Genomic DNA, 24,218 nt, shown 5'->3' with positions numbered 1-24,218 from the left:
GATTAGCTTCCTTTTACAATTTTTCAATAACAGTTTACTGCTAACTGCTTCTGTGGATGTCAATACTTCCTTTCATGAACTGTCTTCAGCTAATTTCCATGATTGACTGTGAGGACTTGAGTGGCATGGGCTCTGGAAGTCTGCCTAAAAACACTGACAACTTGAATTCATGATAACTCTGTCAGGTTGTCTGAGAAAAATTCTAAAAGAAACACAGGTCATTACAAAATGAATATGATACATCCAAAATGGTTCCCTTGAAGCTGCTGGAGTTTACTTAGTCAATAATCTGTCATGAAAAAGTAATTCCATATATTTTGTTGAAAGGCTGGAAAAATCAGGTCTGCTCTACTCCAGTATATTTTCAGAAATGTCATCTAGCTTCCTCTTTAAAACTCTTTACATTATTAAAATTTAATAAAGTCACAAAATTCTCAGTTGATTGTCATAATTGTCTCTGAATTGTCTTTTATCTTAAAACGACATACACCAATTTATCAAATATAATATTTTTCAGATTTATGAAATTGCAACATGTTCTGGATGTAGTATACATATTTTTTTATTTTAAAGCTATTTTAAAATTAAGGGTCATTTTAATAAGGAACTAATGCTCTCAAGTCTTTTGTCATCAAGATATAGGTAATGGTCATTGTAACTTATATGGCTTATTTTGTGCTGAATGCATAGAAAAATTAACTTGTTATTGTGGGTTTTTTAATACTGCTGACACTCATTTCACCATTAAATATGAAAAGTTATCTGTATTACTTACTTTTAAAGATGAATTGTATTAAGTTGATTTTTTTAATCAATAATGTCATTAAAACCACTTGCTACATCCAGTGCACCAAGCACAAAATAACAAGTAAGAGTTGGTGAACTGTTATTCTTAGAGTTGTAGTAATTCTGATATGATTACACAATTTAACCTAGAGCATTTTATCTAGACAATCTTAATCTTGTTGTATCTTCTTAAAAACTTGTAGACCAGTACTGCAGTTTAATGATATAGTTTGTAAAATGCAATCCCTGGCTTTGCAACAAATCATTTTATGTTAGAAACCGTAAAGTGTGTCCAGTGAAAGATGATTTGTGTCAGCTGAAACTGTAGCCTGAAGCAACTCAGTGGGCTATCACTTTAATCTAGTTTGTGCAACCTTGAAGTAGGTGTTAGTAAGCTGAGGGTAAAATGTCAAAATCACAGTTGAGACTGATCATGAACAGTTTCTAGGAACAAACTAGACAGAAAACTGTCCCATGTATTCTTTTTTTTGAGACTGGTTGACTGGAATTGAAGTCATATTGACTTTGGGATATTTTAAAAATATAAGTTATTTTTAATTTTTTATTTATTTATGCTTTTCTGTAGTATAAATTTCCATAGTTAGAAATTTACATACACAAAAAATTAGTCGTTCAAAGAATGAAATTTTGAAAGGTATACTTTGCTACTGTCTTCTGTTTATCAAATGAATGTCAGTGTATTGCATTTGCAGACTTGTGGAACAGTATGTTATTAATTCTTTAGCATGCTAATATTGCATTAAACAGTGCATTTAACAGGATTTTAAAAAGGTTATTTTTGTCAAAGACAATCACTTTTTGATTGCTAATACCTGCAAACAGCTGTAGCTCCCAGACGATAGGAACAGAATTACCGAATGGTCGAGGTAGTACAGGACCTCTGTTGGTGTTTTGGTTCTCCTTGCACAATTCCACTGCACAAGTAGGGCCATTTAGGGCTGGTTGCCCAGATCCAGGTCCAAATTTGCAAATTTTTTTTTTGCGAATTGCCAGGTGTGGATACTCCACAACCTTCTTGGGCAAGCTGTGCCAGTGCTCAGTCACCCTCACAGTAAAAGGTTTTCCCTGTGTTCAGGCAAAAGCTCCTGTGTTTCAGTCTGTGCCCATTGCCACTTGTCCATCACTCAAAAAGCCTGACTTCATCCTCTTTACACCCTCCCTTCAGATATTTGTCCACACTGGTGAAATCTTGCCTCAGCCTTCAGGCTGTACAGTCCCAGCTCTCCTGGCCCTTTCTCAGAAGAGAGATCTGCAGCCTTTCACTGGGTTCTGGCCAGTATGTCCAGGTCTCAGTTCTACTGAGGAGTCCAGAGCCGGACGTGATACTCCAGCTGTGGTTTCACCAACGCCATGTAGGACAGTAGACAACTGGTTAGCTTGAATGGTACCTGAATAGGAGTTGGACCTGCTCATCCTTCTGGGTCTCTTAAAACGCAGGGTATTCATGATATTTTATAAATTCCTGAGCCACTCCCAATATCAGGTATAGCATGGGACTGTTTGCACCACTGCAGATGGGGATGAAAAATGAATAAATGGAGCATAAATAATTCCTGAGTTTAATACTTCTTTTGTTCAGAAACATGATGTTATGTATACAGATCAAAACCACATTTATGTGTGGAATCAGAAACTGATCTATATATTACTTTCAAAATGCTAAAAATAGGTGAAGTATAGGTTTGCTTCATTTCACTCAATTGGAAATTGTGAAGGACACATCTGCAAGTAGATTAATATAGCTATTTTCAGTGTTATCGGTGTTTTCATTCTAAAAAAGTTATAAGAAAATAGGCAATGGGCTGTTGTTAACAAAATGTTGATAAAGATTTAAGACCCAAAGTCTAATATATCAGTATGCATATTTCTTACAAACTAATTATATTTTGGTTTTTATTGCAGTGCTATTGTTAACATTTTGAGGGAGGGGGTTCATTATGGCTTTTGTTTCCACAGGGAAAAGTCCACACAGGGAAAAGTCATTGTATCTAACAGCATATGTGAAGAGATAACATAATGTAAGAACTTTCACTTTGAAGTGCTACAATAATATGCTGGATTTAATGTGTTTCATGAGCTGAAATAATCCTTTTTTATTCATATTTTAAAATAACGATGTTAGTCTGTGTCAATATCTATGTGTATTTTTGGTGTGTTTTTTCTAGACATGCAGTAATTATTCTAGATAAATTCAACGTCAGTAGCTATGTTCAAAATTCACAGTCACAATTTCATAACTCTCTTTTTAACAGTATTTAAGGTATTTTTTGCATATAAAGATTGGATTATTTTCTCACATGTTATTTTCAAAAGGGAAAAAAGCTGTATGTTTGCCTTGAACTGTCAGTATCTTTTTCTTTCTGATATCCTTATCACTCCATGAGGATTCCATCCATCCATCCTTCTATAATTCCTTCCATGATTGAGGAACTCTCTCTTGTGCTTTAAAAAAAGATGCTTAACCAGTCTGAATTTTCAGCGCTAGACATCGTGAAGATGTTGTCAAACCTGGAAAATCTTCTATTGCCCTGCTGGTACTGCAGTCACACGTTTTTTCCAGATTGCATTCTTTCTGGGTTATACTTCTTTAAAAGTATGTTGTGAAATCATGGATCTACTACATTTCCCAGTTACTCCCTGTTAATTGCCGTGGGAGACATTGCACTGCACAGTTCACTGAACTTACTGAGTATAGGCACAAATGTCTGAAATAAAACCTGGGAAGCCCAAGCAGCAAATTGTCAACAGCCCAGTGGTTGTTCAGAATTTATTTTGGTGCTGAAAAATCACACACTACTATACCTTCTTTTTTACCCCTGAACATAGTCAAGAAAAGTGAAATCATCCTTTATTTATGGTACAAATGGTGTGCCTATGGCACATAAAGGCATCTGGTAATGTTTGGTGTTGTTGCTGTAAAATTTCCTGGCTTCTGGGCAATAATCGTTAAAAGCAGAAATACTGTAAAATGAAAGTCTTAAATTATGTCAAGTTCAACATGATAAGCAGAGCATGTCTGGGTAAGAGTGGGTAATCCAGTCTTGCTCCTTCTGAAGGAAATAATAACCTCAATTCACATAGATTTAAACTTGCTTATATAAAGGTTCATAATATACTTTCATATACATGCAAGTTCATAAATTATTGTTTATTTGGTACATAAACAAGCATCTTCAAGGGCTTTGTATGTCCTAAAAAGCAAACTCTAAAGCACATGGTTTGGTACTTAGCACTTATTATTATGCTGCTTTTAACATTTGTAAACTTTTTCATTTGGTTGATATGATAATACAAGTTTATTATATTACCCCCTCCTTCAAACACCAGTTACTCTTCCTTTTAAATTTCAAAAGTTGCACAGAAACATGAAATCTGATGTGTCACCTTCCAGCTGGGATTTCTAAATCTGCTATAAATGTATATAACCTGTCAAAATTATAGTCAAGCTTTGGAAACTGTTGTGAGATCAGGTAAAAATAAGAAGTGAAACTCATGAAGGCTATATGAATGGATGAATGTAAAAAGCCCAAGAAAATCCATAGAATCTTTCAATTTGTTTCGGTTTCTTGGGACTTTGCATTAGGATTTGTGTCCATCTTTAGTAAGGTTGTCCTTACTTATTTTTGCTGGTAAAGTTTCTAAATCTAATCCCTTTTATACCACATAAATGTAATCAATACAGTCTCAACTGCAAAGTTGCCTCTTTTAATATTTGAGGGATGTCATTACAACACTGGCAATTCATTTCTCTGATTATTCTATAGTTCTGTTTTCTCCAGGAGGAAAGACTATCAGCTATTTTCATGTCTCCTCCTTTTTCCTAGAGACCAAATAAATCTGTATAAGCCTACAGCATTTCGCCTTCTGAATACCAGGAGAATATACGAATATTAGTGTGCAGACATTTTAGGTTCAAATTAGAGGTAGTCCTAAACTAGAACTTTAGCTTTAACCCTTGTTCAGTACTCAGATGTCAGGTTAGGTAAGGAGAGGTTTTTTTTGTTTTTCATTTAGAAACATATAAGGGGACTTTTTAAAGATCAGAACCAGACACAACTGAGAATTACCTTCTCTTTACTATTTTTAACATATGGGATCTTTTTAGATTTAACATATATTGATAATGGTCTGGAACTAAACGGGTTTTTAACATTTTGTTTGTAAAATTTGCAAACAGGGCATGATGATGGTGGTATAGTTCCAACCAGCCTCATCTCTCCCATATATGCAATTGGAAAAGCTTATTGATGCAATGGTGGGGGACATTTTTTATAGTTCATAAATAAAAGGTAGATAGACAAATAAAATGCATATATTTCAGAATTACACTCAATTTTTTTTCAGTTGTAGGAGAAGAATTTAGTTGTGGAACTGTAATGGGTAGTAAGACATGAGGGAAATACATCCTTACCTAAGCATGGCCAAGATTTTATGAAGGTCACCCACAAAGGAAAAAATAAGACTTTAATGAACTGCGGTACAGACTGACCACAGTTTTATTAACTGTAGCAAAACAAATTAAATAATTTATCATCTCCCTGAGATTCTAGTAAGTAATTCCTGTGATTTGAGCTCATCTTAGTGTCACTTTGGCCCAGTCTTTTTTAGCAACACAACTACTGCCATGAAATCTCATCATGCCACCACTGCTTAACTGGGAATTTTCAATTCCAGCTAAAAATGAGATAAAGCATCCCTAACACAGGCATTTCTTCTTCTTAAATAGGTTTCACTGTTAATTCTCCAGACAGAGGGTAAACAGCTTTGTTTTGCCACTTGAATTGTAGCACTAGAAGCAATCAATACTGGCATTTCACTACTGCAAATGGAGACTGTGAATTAACATAGTCAAATCCTCTCCTAAAGAAGTATGACAATTTTCAATTCATAGCTCTGAAGTAGACCACAAAATAATGTTAAAAGGACTGCAAAATATTAGGCTGAGGATGAAAAACAGTGTTGGAAAGTTCTTTTACATCATGTTCTACATGATGATTGTACTTTAAGTCTCACCTACAATTCTTCATGTTCAGAAATGAGAATTTCCATCCAGTGTGGAGAATGACTTTACAATAGGGATAGTTCCAACACAAGAAGGTTAAAAATTTCATTTTCATAATTTTTCACTTTTTGTAATTATTCAAATTTCATAATTATAAATATCAAAATTTTTATTTTTTCAGGTTTTAAAACTGGTCATCAAAAGTATGACAATTTTTGGATGGAATTTTGCCTTATTAAGAACTTGATTACTTTCACAATAGTTTTGGTAGTATTTGTCATACTTCAGGAAAAAGAAGGAAGTTGAAGTCCATTTTAGCATAGTCTCTCTTCAAATGCAGGGGTCTCATTACCCTCAAACTTCAGAGAGGGCTACTATTGAAAAAAAAAGTAAAAGGAACATGAAGAAGTATCAGCAGCAAAATGTTCATATAAGTCCTCTGCAAAGGATTTTATTTATGCTGTCTATTATGATGTTTTCATAAATTCAAATTTCAAAATTTTCATAAATTTCAAATTTTCATCAATTTCAAATTTCAAAAAGGAGAAAGAATTTGAATCTGAAGCAGAGAAATCATCCTATGAAAGCAGGAGGTTGCCCAAATTTTCCATTGTACCTTGTCCACATTTATGAATAACTAATATCCCAAAGTAATTTGTGACTCTCTGAGGATATTCTTGCTGGTCCTGGTGTCTATTGACAGGTGGTGTTTTTTTTGTTTGGTTTATTTTTTTGTGTGGTTTTTTTTTTTTTTTTTTTTTTTTTTTTTGTTTGTTTTTGTTTTTGTTTTTGTTTTGTTTGTTTGTTTGTTTGTTTGTTTTTATTTGTCGTGAAATGGTATCCATAACAGAAATAGATCGAGGAATTCTTATTCTGTGAGAAGTGATTTGGAGAAGAGTGATAAATTCAGTGTAATTATTATTTTTATGTATGTAGCATAGAATAGAGAGAATGTTATTAATATTCATACTGTTGAACAGAAGGGGTAGAATAAAATATTTAAGTGGTCATCCTTTGAGACATAGTGAGCTTTAAAAACTGAGTTGTTGAACTAGTTGAATCACGAGAACATTCAGAGACAGTGCATATGTGTTAATTATCATCTTAGGACTATTATCTTCTTTTGCACTACTTTTACATATCTTTTGTACATTTCTAGCTTACATATTGGAACATAAATGACAGCTGGTTTTATGTAAATATATATTGTTCATCAGTTTCCCTAAAGTATACAGAAATTAAAATAAAAAACAGAAAACAAGGAAGGAAAGGAGGACTATGCTGTGAGGAGTGTTCACAATTGAGTTTGGATGACAACTGTGGCAGCCTGAGTCAAATACATTTGGAAGATTCCACTCCTTCTCTTCCTGTTTGTAGGAAAGAGAAACAATCCCAAAAGTTTGTGCAGAGCACAGCAGCTGAACCTTCCCTTCAAAGCCAAGCCACTATGACACATAGAGAGCATTAGAATGCCCATATCAGGGGTTGGATATAAAGTACATTTTGAGAGTTGGTGATGTGAAGAATGGGTTTCAAAAGTTCCACATGGTTTGTGATTTATATTTGGAAGAGTGCCAACAATTGCTATGCAGAAACTAAAAGTCTCAAAATATCTGAAATATTTATCTGAATGAGTATCAGTCAAAGGGAGAACAAGAGTGTTTACAAGTGTAGATTACATTCAGCCAAATTACATTGCAAATTAGTGTTTTGAATCTGTTTCCCTAAAAATAAAATTACTTAATATGTTGAAATAATTTATGCTAAGGAAAAAGTGTATCTCTGCCAGCAGCTGGTAAATGAAGTTATGGCCTGTTCCAGCCCAATGCATTCTGAAGTGACCAAGATATTAAACTCACAAACAAGGTTGTCAGACAACAAATCAAGCTGCAAATTAACCTTCTAATCTTATAATCTGGTTACAGCTGCCAAAGTACGACTGACAATTGATTTGCTGTTTGCTGTCCAGCACAAAATATCATATATTCTTCTTGATGAATTTCAATGAGCTCATTTAGTGTATAGCAGCCCATGCCTTCCCTACTCCATTGCAGTAGTTCTAAATTACTAGGACTGTTATCTGTTTGTATCTACAAACCCACTACTAGCAAAGGGCAAAGCAGAATTTGTGTGTGACTCTTCTGCAATTATTCACTTGCAGAAAATGTCTATTCTTTTTTCAGCAGATATACAAAGTAGGTCTTTTTGAAGGTTATTTAATGTGATAGCTTTCACAACTGTTATAAAAGTAAATACTTCAGGTAACTATCTGGGTAGAATGTCAGGAATTATTAACAGAGTTGTGAGCTTACTTGTAGCATTACCCTTTGGAGTTACCCACAGTTTTTTTCCAGTAATTCTAGCATGATTTACATGGAATTTTTACAAAGTACATATGAATTTTCACTTGTTATAGACTGATCATAAAACTTCTTGCTTAGAAGATTCAGAACATCTGTTCGCATTGTTTGGAGCTTTGAAACAGAAAGGAAGGAAAAATATGGAAGGAGAACTTTGGCTGCTAAAGTGATTCATATGGAAGAATAGCACTAAAAAATCTTAACAACTCTTCAGTTAATGAAAATAATGATGTTGACAGGAGCAGTTTGTGCTACCAGACTTGGAAAAAGGCTGGGAAAGACTGTGGTAAATTTGTATCCTACTCACAAAAAGAATTATCTCGGTTGGTGACAGTGTAAATATAGGAAAGTATTCTGGTTTCTGTACTGTATGGGAACTACACTGAATAATTGACTCTAGGGAGACTGTGAAATCTGTGAAAATTCAGCATCTCACTCAACTTCTACCTCAATGAATTGCCTTTGAAATTTTACTGAATTTTACTACTGGGAAAATTGTCAACAGAGGGGGTGTTTGTTAATAAAAACCTGATTAGAAAAAAAAGGTAGAATTGAGGCTCAGTTGAAGTGTATGGCTTATCAAAACAAAAATGAGAAGACATTAAAAACAGAAGAAAAATTTAAATTGTTAAAGATAAATTACTTTAAAAAGTATGAATTTTCTTATTTCCAAATGTTCGAGGAATGAATAACAATTAGATGCCTTGTAGCTAGTTTCAGCTTCAAATTGTGCTTGTTTGGGTTTGGAGGGTTTCGTCCTGGTTGGTTTTGTTTGTTTGTTTGTTTGTTTTTGTTTGTTTGTTTGTTTTTAGGAAAAATCTATAAAAATTTAAAGATGGTGTTTTATGAAAATTGACATAATTGATAAAATTTTAGCTACTATAATATAAACATTGTCATTATGCTAATGGATTGCAGAACCAACTGTCAGAGTAATGAGATTTGGGAGGCATTTTATCAAAAGGAGGTATCAAATATAGGGTAGTATTAGGAAAAAAAGTTCTCTGACACAGATAAATACATACCTATTCTTTTTGCTTGACTTTTTTTTTTTTTTTTGTAATTTCAATGCAAAATATTAGAACATACTGTATCTTCTTTAACATTTAAGTGTTTCTTTATTTCTAATATTCTATCAATGCTCATAAAGAAAAAAAAATCTATTGTTTTTTGTAATTAATTGATTTTGTAATCATTCCTTCTTGGTTATACAGACCTTAGGGCAGTCAAATACCTGTCAGTTTTAAAACAGTTAGAGCATATGGATTGTTTGGTGAAAAGTTTTATAAGAATTTTATCAAGCAAAAGAGAATAGAAAAACAGTTTCTAGTAAACTGTGCACTTGTTATCTCACGCATCCTTCATTCAGATTTATTTTCAGAAAACTTGGGACAAAAGCTTCCAAGGTCTAGGATATAATAAAGATCATAGAATCATAAAATTGTCAATGTTGGAAAAGATCTTTGGGGATCATCAAATCAAATCATTGGACCCATCAGTACAAAGTCCACCCCTAAACCATATCCCCAGGTGCCACATCTCCACGTGTTTTCGTTATCTCCAGGGATAGTGATTCCACCACTTCCCTGGACAGTTATTCCAGTGCAGGAGCACCCTTTCAGTGAGGACATTTTTTTTCCTGATGTTCAATCTAAACCTGTTTGGGCTCCACTTATTGGCCTTTTCTTCTGTCTCTTTTTAACCAGTAAAAGAGATAACTCCCACCTCACTACAGCCTCCCTTCAGGCAGCTGTAGAGGGCAGTAGGGTCTCCCTGAGCCTCCTTTTCTCCAGGGTAAACAACCCCTCTCCCTCAGCTGCTCCTCATAAAGACTGTGCTCCAGAACTTTCACAGCTCCTTGCCATTCTCTGGACTCGCTCCAGCACCTCAGTGAGGCACCTAGAACTGGACACAGCATTTGAGGTGCAGCGGGAGATAGGAAACTATGTGGGGAATGCAAAAACCAGATAGTTGGTTTCTAGTGGAGATACAGAACAAAGATCGTGACAATGAAATTTAAAAGAATTAGTAATGTTAAGGCACAGTAACTGGCAGAAAAGGAGTCATGTTTAGATGTGTAAACTTACTGCCATCCCCTGCTGCTTAAATTAACTCTAAACAAGAGATCATGGAATAAGGAAATTCATATTTGCCCTTGAAATTTACAGCTCAGGCATATCTCTAGCAACTTTCACCACTGTTAACAAGGTAGTTGGGTTAGGTTTCATTCTTAATATGCTGAATAATAGGCATTGAAATAGTAAAAAACTCATAAAAATAGAAAAAGTTTTAAACTACTAAGAATAGCAACTTGATTCTGAAGTATGTTAGTAGTGGGTTTTGTTTGCAGAGTGGTGGATAAAGAGTATTTTATCAGAGCTTGTGTGAAGTCTAGATTTCCTTGTGAATATATGTTCACAGGAAACATTCTCTCTTCATTCACCCTCCCCTCAACAGGATTCCAAGAATTTCCTTTTGATAGTAATATGGAAAACTCAGTGTGCTCCTATCTTCCTGCAGTTCTTTCCACAGCTCACTTGCTACTCTGATCTATTGTATTTCAGGACAGTACATTGTTTAAAAAGTCATTTTCATTTTTTAAGTATCTTTCTCTTCTATCTTATAACACTAAAAGTACAATAAAAGCAATTTTTCATTGTTTTGAGCTCTGAGTCTCAGTCATTAATTTAGGTCCTGATTCTGCAAGATGCTCTGCATGAGCACAGGCATTTTGCCTGCATATGGGCTTTATATGATCTTGGACATAAAGAAAGTAGTACTTTCTCTATTATTTTGTCTCTACTTCCTGTGGAGACTTAATTGAAGCCAGTCAGCCCAGGTTCTATTTTTAAATACGGATATTTAAGGAAGTATCATATCAAAACAATTTGCTATCTTTCCTTCTAAAAATATGATGGCACAACCATAATTAAGAAGCTATGGGATCATATGATGCTTTTTCTTTTCTTTTTTTAAGGAATAATCAAATTAGTCAACTCTCACAGCAGAAAATTGTGGCATGTTTTTAATGGATAAACCTATCTAAAGCAATAAAAATAAAATTATATAAGAAAAGAATCTTCTGTATTCAAGGGGAATAATGGGTTTTTAATTGTATATGTGTTTGGGGTCAATGGTGAAAATCATGGTGATATTTGGAAGAATAGCATGACATTCCCTTGACATAAAGGCATCCTCTAGTTATTAAATATTCAGCATAAATTAAAAAAAAATTGTCTGATGAGTAGGAGTACTTAGTATTTATGGAGCACTTCTTGTGTTCACAATGAAAGATTAGAGGTCAGAGAGTATGACTTAAGAAAAGGACATTAAAGAAAATCTTACTTCAGATAAGAGAAGATTAAAGAGTTTTTACAAGGAAGGTAGTATTTTTTTTTATTATTTATATTGGGAATGAGATGAGAAATAGTGGTATAGAATTGAAATATTATTTTACCTATGTAATACCAAAAATGTTTTTTGAGGACTAATAAGGTCTGAAATAGTTTAGAATCTCCACTATGGGATCTTCATATGAAAGTTCAGCTAAATATTCCTCTGAAATATTTTAAATTTAATACTTTTAATAAATAATATTTTTTAAAAAATCATTAAAATAAAGAAAATTAAATTTAGCCAAATTATGTTGCAGTGAAAAAAAAACAAATCAAGGTATGGTAAAATAAATACAAACTTAAGTCATCTTACTTTAGAAACTTTGCAGTATTGGTGAAAAATAAATAGAAAGAGATGGATAAAGGAAGGAATATGCAACATGCAATTGACCTCCTTTTGCCACAGGAAATGTTCCAGACATCTACATGGCTATCCATATTACCTCTCTGTTTACAATTTTTTCCATTCACAGTAATTTCTGGTGTTCTGACCTGGGTGTAAACACAGTTTTCAGTTGTCTTTATTACAGAAAGCTCCTTCCTCTATCCAGTGACACCATTTGATTGAGAAGGACTGCATCCTACAGACTGTGAAGATGTGCAGTTGGTCTGACTAGAAAAATGGTTGAGAAGCTCTGGTTTAAGAGCAGTGACTCAAAGGTGAATAAGATCCAAGGAAATTTGTATTTTTCAGAAAGAAGCAACACAGCTAGAAAAGAGTGGATTTTGGCCTCTTATTATGATTTATTTTTATTAGAAACTTTACAACAAAGACTTGATTATCCTTAAAGAACGGTGAAGTATTTTAAACTTACAGTAACACAAATTTTAAGACCAAATATAAAGTATGGAAAAATCTTTCAGCAATAATACTATTTTATATAATCAGATTTTTTTATAGACTAGACTGTCCATTTCATGGAACTATGGCTGCTAAAGTTTTTTGAAAACTCCTTGAAAGCAAAATTAATAGTCTACAGTACTTGGGGATTGGAGCTAGATGATCTTTAAGGTCCCTTCCAGCCCAAACCATTCTATGCTTCCAGTAAGTAAACACCGAAAACTATTTGCAATATTTATGTTCCTTATCTATTAAAATAGATGTTAACAGTAAAATTGGAATACTCTTTTCAATAACAATTTTTAAAAGTTTGACCTTCAGATCAGAATTACAGATTTCCTTCTATCATGATCCTCTTTATCTTTTCATTACTGCTTGCAGTACTGAGCACTGTACAAAAGGAATTGTGATTGATTTTAGCCTGGGCATAATCAGGAAAGTGCCTTCTGCTCGTAGACTCTTTATGCTTCTCTTATGTTTGCTTTTTTTCTTCAAGAATGGGTTTGAGTAAAGTGTTAATTCCCATCAATACCATTCCTTCTCTTATTTTTGTTGCTTTTACATTACCCATATTTGTATTTGTATTTGTAATTGAATTTTTGGTTGCATTAATGCTTGTGGTGTACTAGCAGCCTTATTCTGACAGTAACAGCCTAGAAATAACAATGTACAAAATTGTTTCCTCAATGCAAAGAAGTTATTTTAGTAACAATTTATTTAGTTCAGTTCTCTTATTACCAACATACAAAAAGTAATAGTAGAAAAGCATTGCATGTAGGTCAGAGAAAATGTCCAAGGAATTTAAAAGTTCAACTACTTTTTACAAACATAATCTATAAGACTTATTTTATACCTAATTCTTTATTTTAAACTCACTGCACCCTTTGCACTCCCAGACAAGATAAATCTGATATATTTTTGCTTAGAATTTGTGTTTATTTCAAATTGTCTTATCTGGAGCAGGGTGAAACCAAAAAAATTCAAATGTATACAAGAACAGGTATGTTCTAGGATAGTAAGTATTGTAAAGTGGATTTCCCATGAAATTCAAAGAAAGTATAAACACCTATTCTATTACACATTTTCACTAAAAACAAAAGCAAAACAAAACAGCACAAAAAAACCCCAAAAACAAACAAAAAAAATAACAACCTTACATTTTTTTAACAAACCGTGTAAAAATTAGGTTTAAATTAAAAGTATTATTAAACTAATAACTTCTCATATACTATTAGTTATGACTAAGTTTCTTGAGTCTAGCCTAGAGAAAGTCAAAACTCTGTTTTCTGGAGGGATAGGAAAAAAGAGAAAGGTCTGTTCTCAGAGATATCAACCTGCTCTTCTCTTTGTTGTCCATCCATTCTTTATATTTCTCAGTAGGAATATTTCAAGATAAAAGGAGATTTTTCTCCTGTTCCATGCAAAATTTCAATGTGGGCTTTGTGCACTTTTATGGCTTCTGATTCCCATGCTACATGAATATTTGGTAGACATTTTCCTCAAAAAAAGGAATTGGTGAGATAGAGCATATATTTCTAATTTAGTTCTTCTTTTTCTAATGGATGAAAATTCCATGACCGTTCTTAGCATTGGACTTCTCATTCAGCACTTTTAATCAGATTCACATTCCATGATTTATGGCAGCATGTTTACCAAGAAATAGGTGTGGGAATCTAAAAAGCAGAAGACCCCAGAAGGTGCAAAAAGACCCCAGAAAGTAGACAAAAAGCTGAAGAAAGGCTGGGAAACTCAATACCTTCTCATGAGAAGCTAAGAAATTAGGAACCAAGTGAATACATTTATATCTATCATAAGGAACAAGAACAAGTGTCGCGGTGCTCACTAAGAGTCGACAGACTCTGTCACCGACTAGCGCAGACACGGCGACAGGCGTCGGCAAGGGTCAGACCGCGAGCAACGCAAGCAGAGCTGACTCCTGTGGGTTCTTTCCCTAAAAGGGCTCTAGTGAGCGATGGAGATATGACAGGCAGTGGAACGAAAGGAGGAGACAATTCTGGACGAACAGAGGGTTTATTAGAAACACCTCCTCAGCCCGGGATTGTCTGGGGGGAGGAGAGTGCAGTGGAGGGTGTCAGGGACTAGCTGGGGGGGGGGCAAAGGGAGTGGTCAGCCACTGCTGGCCAACCAGGGCCAGTTGCTAGGGGACCCAAGGGTAGAAGAACATAACTTGGACTAATCAGGAGAGAGTAGGAGGGAGTTTACAAAGGCGGGAAAAATAACAGACACTTAACCAAATGTCACATAACAGGTGCAGGTGCAGACAGAAATCATGTGAGTTAGACAAAGGAATAATAATTAGGGGAGGTAGGGTACATAGAATCAGACGAGTACAAAAATATATAAAGTATAACCGATTAAATTAACACACTGCCATAAACAAGGACTGATTGCTGGTTCAGGATGTAAAAGGTCTTAGATATATGCTTTGTAAAGATAGGAAAAGTTTCAGTGTTAAATAATGAATTATTGTGCATTGGTTTTTAGGTTTACAGAAGTCTTATTGTTAATTCTAAACCCACATAGGTCTTTCTCTGATTTGCTAGAATAATATGACTCTAAACTTCTTCTTGTAAACTATTAGTTGAGATAATTTGTAGAGAAGTGCTTTGCATCAGCTGTGGTTTTGGTCTCTGATCTAGCTTTGCATGGATTTTGTTGTTTTTCTGTGTCTCTTGCTTATTGCTTGCATGGTATGGACAAATAATAAATCCTAAGTCTGCAACTAGACAGAGCCCCATCCGGTTTGTCAGACCCTGACTGATCTGGCAAATGGGTATGTTCCCTTAAAAATGGTTTTTAACTGTTTCAGCTAAGTGAATGAGAAGGGCCTCAGCCTCTATAGTATGTCAAACTTATACAGCTCCTGCATAGCTTAGTGGTTGATAATGATCCATGATGATTATTATGTAGAGTAAATAAAGATATTTATAATGTAAATACAGCAACTTACTAGACAAAACTTAAGTCAAACTACAATATCATTCTAATTCAGATTGTGAAGAGTGACTACACTACTTTCTTTTTCCCATGTAAAGTATCTTGCATTTCAATTTCACCAGTATTAGAAAGTATTTTCTTACTGATTTTTTTATTTTCTTGGCATGCATATACAAATAAAAACAGTTCTGGCAAAATTGCAGTCACTATTTGACTTAGTGCCTTTTTAATATAGTGGTTTCTGCAATTCATCATGTATTTTAATAATTAAAATCCAGTATAGTGTGTGAATATTTAATTTGAGAAATTTATAATATCTTATGGACAGTGCCATTACTTCTGTACCATGATAGATTCCCAGCTTTTGCTATCTTTTCTTTGCAGTTTATCATATGACCACAAGTTTTTGCTGGGGAAACAAAACCGAAACCATAGCTCAAAAAGAAGAAAAAATAAGCATGTGACCTGAAGCACCGTAATTAGAAAGTCTCTGTTGAAAGTGTTATTTAAAGGGGGAAAAAAATGTTTCATAAACTGTGGTAATAATCTCTAATTGATGAAAGACTGTTTAACTTCCAGTAACAAAGATATACTTTATGAATATGAAAGCAAAATAACCATATCTATTTTCTATTTCTGGTTATATGTTTGTCAAGATTCCTAAGTTCTTACCAAAAAAAGTGCTTTTTGAATACTTTGAATTTACTTTTAAAAAACGTTCTTGTTTTCAACACTATTTCTAAAAATCTGTTCACACTTCTCCAAAATCTTCTGTTATTCACATTTCAAAATCTCTGGAAATGAATGACCCTTTCAGAAGACAGACGGCTTTCCAAGTTCATTGCTCTGTTCAATTTGCAGTAGCTAAAATACCTGCCTTAGCGTGCATATTTGTACTTGCTAAATGTGCATATATGTCTGCAGGAATAAATTATATTTCACAATACATAGCCAAAGTATGCAAGTAATTATTTATTAGGTGATTCAGTAGTCTGACTAGTTTGTTTGACTACATTTGTTGTTTCTACTTCTTTTCCACCTATGCCTACCCAGGACCAAGGTGGTAGAACATTAGTGTTACACCACAGATAAACCTTAGTGAGAATACCAATTGTTGTTGTTGACGTTATCAAATAATGGAGTAATTATTATTGTCCGTTACATTTTCTTCCACTGTAGTGTTAGTTTGCTTGACTGTTCTGTGGACATTGCCAGCCACATTCAACCTGCAGATGCCTTCAATGTTTTACCTGGTATTTCTCATTTTTCTGGTACTTTTTACTGTCATATGACACAGAAATGGTACTTTTTAAATTACTCACATTCTGAGACAGACAATCTTGTAGTAGCTTTCCACAATAAATACTGGTTTTATTCCTAGTTTAATAAAATCCCAATATTTTTCTTCTGTATACGTGGATAGGGAGACAACAAAGGAGAAGCAAAGTTCCTACCCCATATGCAAGCAACCTGTCATTTTTAATTCAGTATCTATCCCTAGTATATGTCTATTCAACTCTTTATCTTTTTCTCTGTGAGAAATCAGAGGTAAAAAGAGAAACCCTTTATATTAGCAGAAATCATATATCATCAAAGCAGGACTTTATTTTCACTGGTTTTGCCACCTACTTCACAATAATAATAATTACTATTAAACAATTCACCAGAGTGTGGCTCCCCTTCCAGCACCACCAATGGACTTGGCATAATAAATTTTGCAGGACTTTATCTCAACTATTCCATCTATAACACTAGATAATGATGTCCTTTTTTTGTACAAAGTAGGAATTGCATAAATTCCTGAACTTTATTATTTTTTAAATATCATTATGCCTTATTTGGATTTAAAACTGAAGTTCAAATATTCATTTCTTCAGCAAATGCAAATTTCTTCTTATCACTCAGAAGCCACACATTCATAAATGTCAGTTTTGTGGAATCACATTTCTGATCATTATCACTTTTAATGCATATGTTAAATTATCTATCATATAGAACAAGAATAATTCAATTCATCTCAAGATCACTTTATAGCACTCAAAATTCTCCAGGAGTACTCTTGGAATTTTTATTGCTTTGATTTCAAGTGTTAGTTTGGAATTTTTTATTTCAGGTAACATGTATATTTAACATTTACTGACATGTCACAAGAAGAAATAATTTGGAGACATTTTTATGGTAATCTATATAAAAGTTTGACACTTGACTTTAGGTTGGAATGCACTTTGGTAGCTTCTGATGAGCAAGTTGTATTAGCACAAAATTAAATGTGAGCAAAGAAGTTGTTTTAAAAGAAGCTACTCTTGTGATGTCTGAACTTTCACATTTTAACTACTTTGAAGAAAGTATTTTCTGTTCTTCTTCTTAAAAAAGTTATATTAGTTTTCCTTTGAGTAGTACAATGTTATTCTCTTGGAGGGTAAGATGTCTGCATTTTTATGTAAGATGTATGTAAGAGGGTAAGATGTATGCATTTTTTATCCTCTTATGTGAAGCATTTCAAGCAAATTCTGCCCTTCCTTACTGGTGGAAATAAACACTAAAACTCTTTCCCCTTTTTCAAAATTCTTCCCTGACAAAGAATCTCTTCCACTTGAGTACTGAATGATTGTACTACACACTGGATAGAAACAAGAACACCACTAGCCAGGAACCACTAAGTAAAATTAAACCAAATATAGGCAACACTAAGTAAAATTAAGCCAAATACAGGAAGGACAACTGTAAAATATGCAGAAAGAGAATGGAATTGAAGGTGTTCTTGTCCATCTTAACTAAATCTTTTTGCAGATCTGCTTCAAGGTTATCCTTGCTAATACAGACTACAGCAATGACACATTCATATGGTTGGTGGGCAGCCATATGTATGACATGCACATGTATGATATGCATATTTTGATGCATAAGATCTGGATTTAGTTTTAATGGAATCACTACCAAAGCACTACTACATCAGGAATCCTGGAAGTTGATAGCTGGTTGTATTTTCCAACAAACATTTGCTAAAAGAAAAAACTTACAGGAGGAATTAGCATGGAATTATGTTTTTTGAACTGCAACAGCTATGCATTGTCTTTTGCCTAGGAAGAAGTTTTTCATTCATCTGTGGTGACTTCCTCAAGAAGCTTCATTCACACATTAAGATTTTCCAGGTAGCTGAGTCAGGCTTAATATTTTTCATCATTGTTAGCTGACCTTACTTTTTCAGACAGCTAATTCTTTATCATTAGCTGTGTCATCTACTTCATCATGTACTTCCTGGCTGATAAAGTACTAGTGTTTGATACAAGACATGTATCTTATTACTTCTCTAGCTAGGATTATTGCAAATGGTTATACAACCTAATTATTTTGGTGGCAAACAGGACTTATGTTGGTGTGCCTGGGTCTCTACATGTGGTTTGTATCCAATTTCTGTAAGCCATTCTGTGTGCTTTTGGTTATTCATGCTGCTCTGGTTCTGTGGCTCCAGAACATGTAATAATACCTCTTCAGAAAAGTTACAGCTCGGAATACACATGTTTTAAACCACTTCACTTTGCTGTCTATGCATCCAGACATTCTGGACTCTTTCTTTTAGGCTGTCAACAATAAACTAAAGAGGATAGAAGAGCATCTGCAGATATCTATGGACTGTGCAGATACCCTGGATTCCTCTCGTCTAGGATCATTATGAAAACATCTGAACAGTACGTCCCATAAGAAATTGTGCTTGGTTTTTTTCCCCATTTCACACTGGTTTCTTTCCTGTGTCGAATATTCTAAATTCCAGCTGCATAACAGTTGCTCCCAGTAACTTTGTGTTTCCTACATGTTATTGTCACTTTTGATCTTCATCTTGTGACACTTTTAGTAACATTATTGCCTTGTCCTAGAGCAGATTAGAGAAGTGTCAATGAAGTGAGACAAATCATAGAAATATCTGTGTGATGTCTGGCATCCAGACAAACCTACCCTTTGACATTGTGATAACAAATTGGATTGGCGAAATTAAAGATAAGGTATCTATTTCCCTTACGTGGTAATCATTCAAATTACATTTTTTAATACAAAAAGTTATTTATTAGTTAAATTAAGGACAGCATCCATTATAAGATATTGATTTAAATTTTTTATTGGGATGCCTGATTACCACAGCTAGTAAATTGCAGATTTATTTTTAAGATTGTCTTATAGCTATTGACAGATGCATTCTCTATGGTCTTCTCAACATATGTGCACAGAAAAGAAGATGGTGCAGGAGATTTATGTAATGTTATAGAAGCTCATTACTTTTAAAACTCTGTTTTATTGCACTGTTAAAGATGCATTAACAGATGAAGACAGTGCAAAATCAGAAATTGGAAATTATTAAAAAACAGCATCCAATGGAATCATTATTTTATTTGCCTATCCGAAGAAATCTTCTGCCCATTTATTTAGATGTATAAGCAGATGTATATGTTACAATTCGATCTGACCATGTAGTATAAAAAGTATTGTGTATTAAGGAATTCAGACCAAAAAAAGTTATGTTTTGTTTGTACTGCTCTTTCGGTGGAATCTAGGTGGATACAGAGAATTTGAAAGTACAGTATGGAAGTAAGTCATTGCTCCACTTATGACTTGGCTTTATTCCATGTGATTCATTTGTGGGCAAAGGTCAGACTCACACTCATGCACAACTCTGATCTTACTGTGGAAGTACCAAGGTCAGGACCATAATCTGTGGCATGAGACTGAATGGGGTTGGTGGCAGTGAAATCAAGTTAAGAGATTGCTCATATTTAACCTCTGGTATTTAACAGCCAGGTAGTCGAACTGCTTTCTTAGATGGCACTTTAATGCCATAGATCTTAGCATAATAGCTTGTTTTTCACAAAAGCATAATGTGAGTGCACAAATATATTTTCCAGAGGGGTATCCAGTCTTGTTTTGAGTACAAGATGGGGCAGAGAATCTAGTTTTTCAGTAGTTTGATCCAATGGTCAATTATTTTTGTTTTCAGGTTCATGCTTTTCATTCAACTTTCAACTGACTGTAGCTAGATATCTTGATTAAAATTATTTTTGCTCAAGCCTGGAAAGCTTTTCTATTATAAGCACAGAGCCAGATAATCACAGTTCTGTTGTCTCTTAAGCCAGCTGTTATATTTGAATTTCATTCAATATCTGTGAATTTCCTGTAAAGATCTGGAATTGGTGGCCATCCATATAGGGTAACATATCAGCAATTCCTGGGGAATTCATGTCGGCTTCTGTCTGACGTGAAGACTCCAACCCATTGTCTTCTGGTGATGCTGGAAGACATCACCTCTGCATGTCTTCCTCCTCTTCCAATGAAGTCAAAATCAGACAACAGTCAGATCCCAACCTAAAATTTATTCCCCAAGAGGATATGGAAGTGTACCACTGGAGCTGACTCTTGCAGAAAATATTTTGTTTCTGATCAAACTAGTATTGTGCCTAGTGATATCAGTGCTTTCTGTACAAGGTTCTCTTAAGAAATTGAGATTCTGTATTACCAGGGCTTATATTTCCAAGATGATTTTACTTTAAGTAGGTTTAAATCCTCTTTGACATACAGGCAATATTTATTTGTTTATGAAAGAAACAACTGTATTTGTGGGTTTTAATAATCTGAATAAGTTAGATCTTTAATATTTCCTTTCTCACATTTTAAGGCATTTTTCCATCCTCAATTGCTTCTGTGAGTTTTTTTCTATTTAACTAGATATAAGATAGTGATATTGTTATGCATACAGGATTGCTGTGTTAGTGTCACAAATTTTATGCACTGATTAAGTCTAGGCATATCCTTTTTATATATGTTGTTTTTTTTTTTTTTTAATTGCACCTTTCTGCCACAGTGCTATGTATATTGATTTGCCTTAGACTGTATTAGAAAATCACTGCTTTCCAGGGCATGGGCACTTATATTTAATATGCATTCTGTACAGTCTTTGCTAATCATTTCTTGTTCATCATTTACTTTAATCATTCATCAGTCTGCCTCAAACATTGTATTTTATGACAAGTTATTAGTGAAAAATGCACATAGCATTGCCTAGTTCTGGTAATTTAATTATGATTTAATCCCACAGAAGCTGGTTGAAAATGTTGATCTTGATGATGACAGCTCTGATTTGACATCTGCCAGTTCTGAATTCATTCCATACTTGTACTACTCAGTGTTGCTTTGTTGTCATGATTAATATAATGTGCTATCCCAATGAAGAACAGTTGTATGAAGCTTGATTCATCCAAAAGATCTGTGATTAAAAAAAAAAAACAAACCTCTTTATAATATAATTATCTAATGAGAGATTATCTATAGAAAACCTTCCGTAGGTCATGTTAAGACTTCGTATTATGCCAATATCATTTATAAAATACAACTTAGAGAACCATGAGACTGGGTTTGATTCATCAGCTTTTAATTTTCTTTTCATCTGTATTGCTTTTAATTATCAGCATAACTTTAAAGAAAGGAAATAGAAATCAGAAGTTGAAGGTTCATTTGATGCGCTTACTGGTGTTTTGCTTCTTTCTGCAGTATGCGGTGTACCACTGATTTTTCCCAAACATACTGTTCAGAGAAGGTAGAATGCAGTGTTTCTTCCATAAAGACATGTACAAAACAAAATTGAAGTCCACATTCATAATTTTGCCAGAAATGTTTACGTATTCATCCATTCAGTGCAGAGGCTTTATCTTCTGTGCTATTTCACAAAAAAAAAACCCAAAAAACCCAAAAAAACCCCACCTTCTCTGTGGAGGGCTTGAAGAGATCCCTTCATAATATTTAGTTACAAGTACCACTTACAAGAATTTGGCAAATTATATCAGCCAATGAGAAAACTATGATCTCCTTGTGTATACTGTGAAAGTAGAAAAATTGACTCAGTTTGGAAGTTACTCATTCATCACTAACAAAAATGCTGTCTTCAAATGTTTCATATGCAATGAAAACAGATTTTACAATCTGTCATTCTTACAGCTGTTCTAGAGAACTAGAGAAATCTTTATTCTCACAGCAAAAGGAAGCCTCTATTCCTGCATCTCAGAAATTAAAAAAAAAAAAAAAAAAAAAAAGATATAATATACCTCAGGGTTTTTTTGGGAAAAAATCCAGGGAAGAATCTGTTGATACAAGACTAGAAGCCAGGAAAGTATTTGGTAACATACAGAACAATACTCATGTATGTTGTCTCTTCCCAATATTTTGTTTTTTCTCATTTAATAACACTTTGAGTATGTAGTTAGCTCTAGGAAAAATATTTTGGAGTGGTTGACATATCTGTTTTACTCTGTGAATTTTCCCCAAATGGCTTTGAACAATAGTAGAAGAAAGGTAGCAGGGTTAGCAGACAAACAGCTGTCACTGTCATGGCATCCAGTTGAATGCTTGGGACAGCATGATGGAAAGGATGATAAGAATTGCATCAGAAGAAGACTCACAGGATTGTGAGGTCTGGAACTTCTCCACAGGGAACAAATATGACTGGAATAGTAGCTGACAGGAGCCAATCACGTATGCTGCAGTTTCTTGGTGACTTACTAAGCTGAGAAAAAAAAAAAAAAAAAAAAAAAAAAAAAACAAAAAAACCGGTGACTAGAATAAAATATGGAAAAATAAACTCATACTTGGAGCAATTTACTTCTCTGTGTGTGGGGTGGAACTGTTAGGGAAAGCTAGTAGAATGAACAAGAAGTCCAGGAAAACAGAGTGTTGATATGTTTGCTTTTATGTGTTTCCAAAGTATCTTAGAACATTTTCTTTAAAACACAGAATTTAAACCAAAACACTTTCAAGAATCTTTGTGTAACTAATGCCTGAACTGCAGAGCTGAACAGTGTGCAAATAGAGAAATAATTAATGTTGCACAAATGGATATCCTCAATACCAAATAGGACATATATTTTCATGCTGTTGTTACAAAGCTTCCTGTGTTAATTTTGTTATGTCAAATTACTAATAAATCAATGGCAATTTTATTTGCATCACAACAAAAAAGGACATTTACTTTTTTGAAATATACCATGTATTGAATGAAGATGATAGTAAAATAAGAAAATCAATGCATATTTTAACTTGCTATAATAAGATATTCAAATAATTCACCAGTGCACTCAACATGGGAGTATACTAATGGTATATATCACGACCTGCTTTTTTAAGTCAGGACAATTATGTCATCCAAACTATTTGCTTCCATGGAAATTCTATTACATACAAGAATTAAGGAAAAAAGATGGCCTACTTTGGTGAACATGGTACTATTAACAGGTTTTTTCCATTTTGAACAAATGGTGGTCCATTAAAATCTTGACATTGTCAGGACATTAAAGAATTCACAAATTATGTAAGCAATTTGAAAATTAAAAATATCTTGAGTTTTAACTCATTCCTTACCATTAACTATTTAGAAAGACCATATTGAGTTCCCTACCACTTCTTATTTAGATCTCAAAAATAGTAAAATACATCCACTTTCATAGTGGGACAATTACTTGAAGTAAGCAGATCTCCAATTCTACCTGTATATTTATTTAAATTTGAAATAGTCAGAAAAAATAAGGGACATAAATGTTAGAGAATCAGAAGCAAAGCCACTACTTTCTTGTGTCCATCACTTAATGTTATTTCTGTATAGAAAAGCTTTACTCTTTAAAAACAGAAATATTAAAAAGTTTCAATTTTTAACTTTCATACATTTATCTTTTTGATAACAGAAAAGATTGACTGATAGATGCTCCCTTTTGTGAATTCTTTTTCAGTCTGAAGGTCAGAGTGAAGCAGTTAAGCTGAAGAAAAAAGCAAAAAGTTAACTAGGAGTAACTTCCAGGAACCAATCTATTATAATAGAACAAGAT

General features: G+C 33.8%; 1 protein-coding gene across 1 annotated transcript in view; it reads left to right on the top strand.

Annotated features, from left to right (window-relative positions):
• Positions 1–24,218, top strand: part of TENM3 (teneurin transmembrane protein 3) — a 1,292,929-nt gene that overhangs the window by 197,160 nt on the left and 1,071,551 nt on the right. Inside the window, exon 4 of the mRNA XM_063402168.1 lies at positions 18,944–19,052. The gene's annotated coding sequence lies outside the window, so the exon portion shown is untranslated. The remainder of the gene's footprint in view (positions 1–18,943; positions 19,053–24,218) is intronic.

The sequence above is a fragment of the Prinia subflava genome, chromosome 7 (genome assembly GCF_021018805.1).
Source record: "Prinia subflava isolate CZ2003 ecotype Zambia chromosome 7, Cam_Psub_1.2, whole genome shotgun sequence".
Taxonomy (NCBI): domain Eukaryota; kingdom Metazoa; phylum Chordata; class Aves; order Passeriformes; family Cisticolidae; genus Prinia; species Prinia subflava.
Note: the sequence above shows the minus strand (reverse complement) of the source record. Positions and strands in the feature narration are given on the sequence as shown.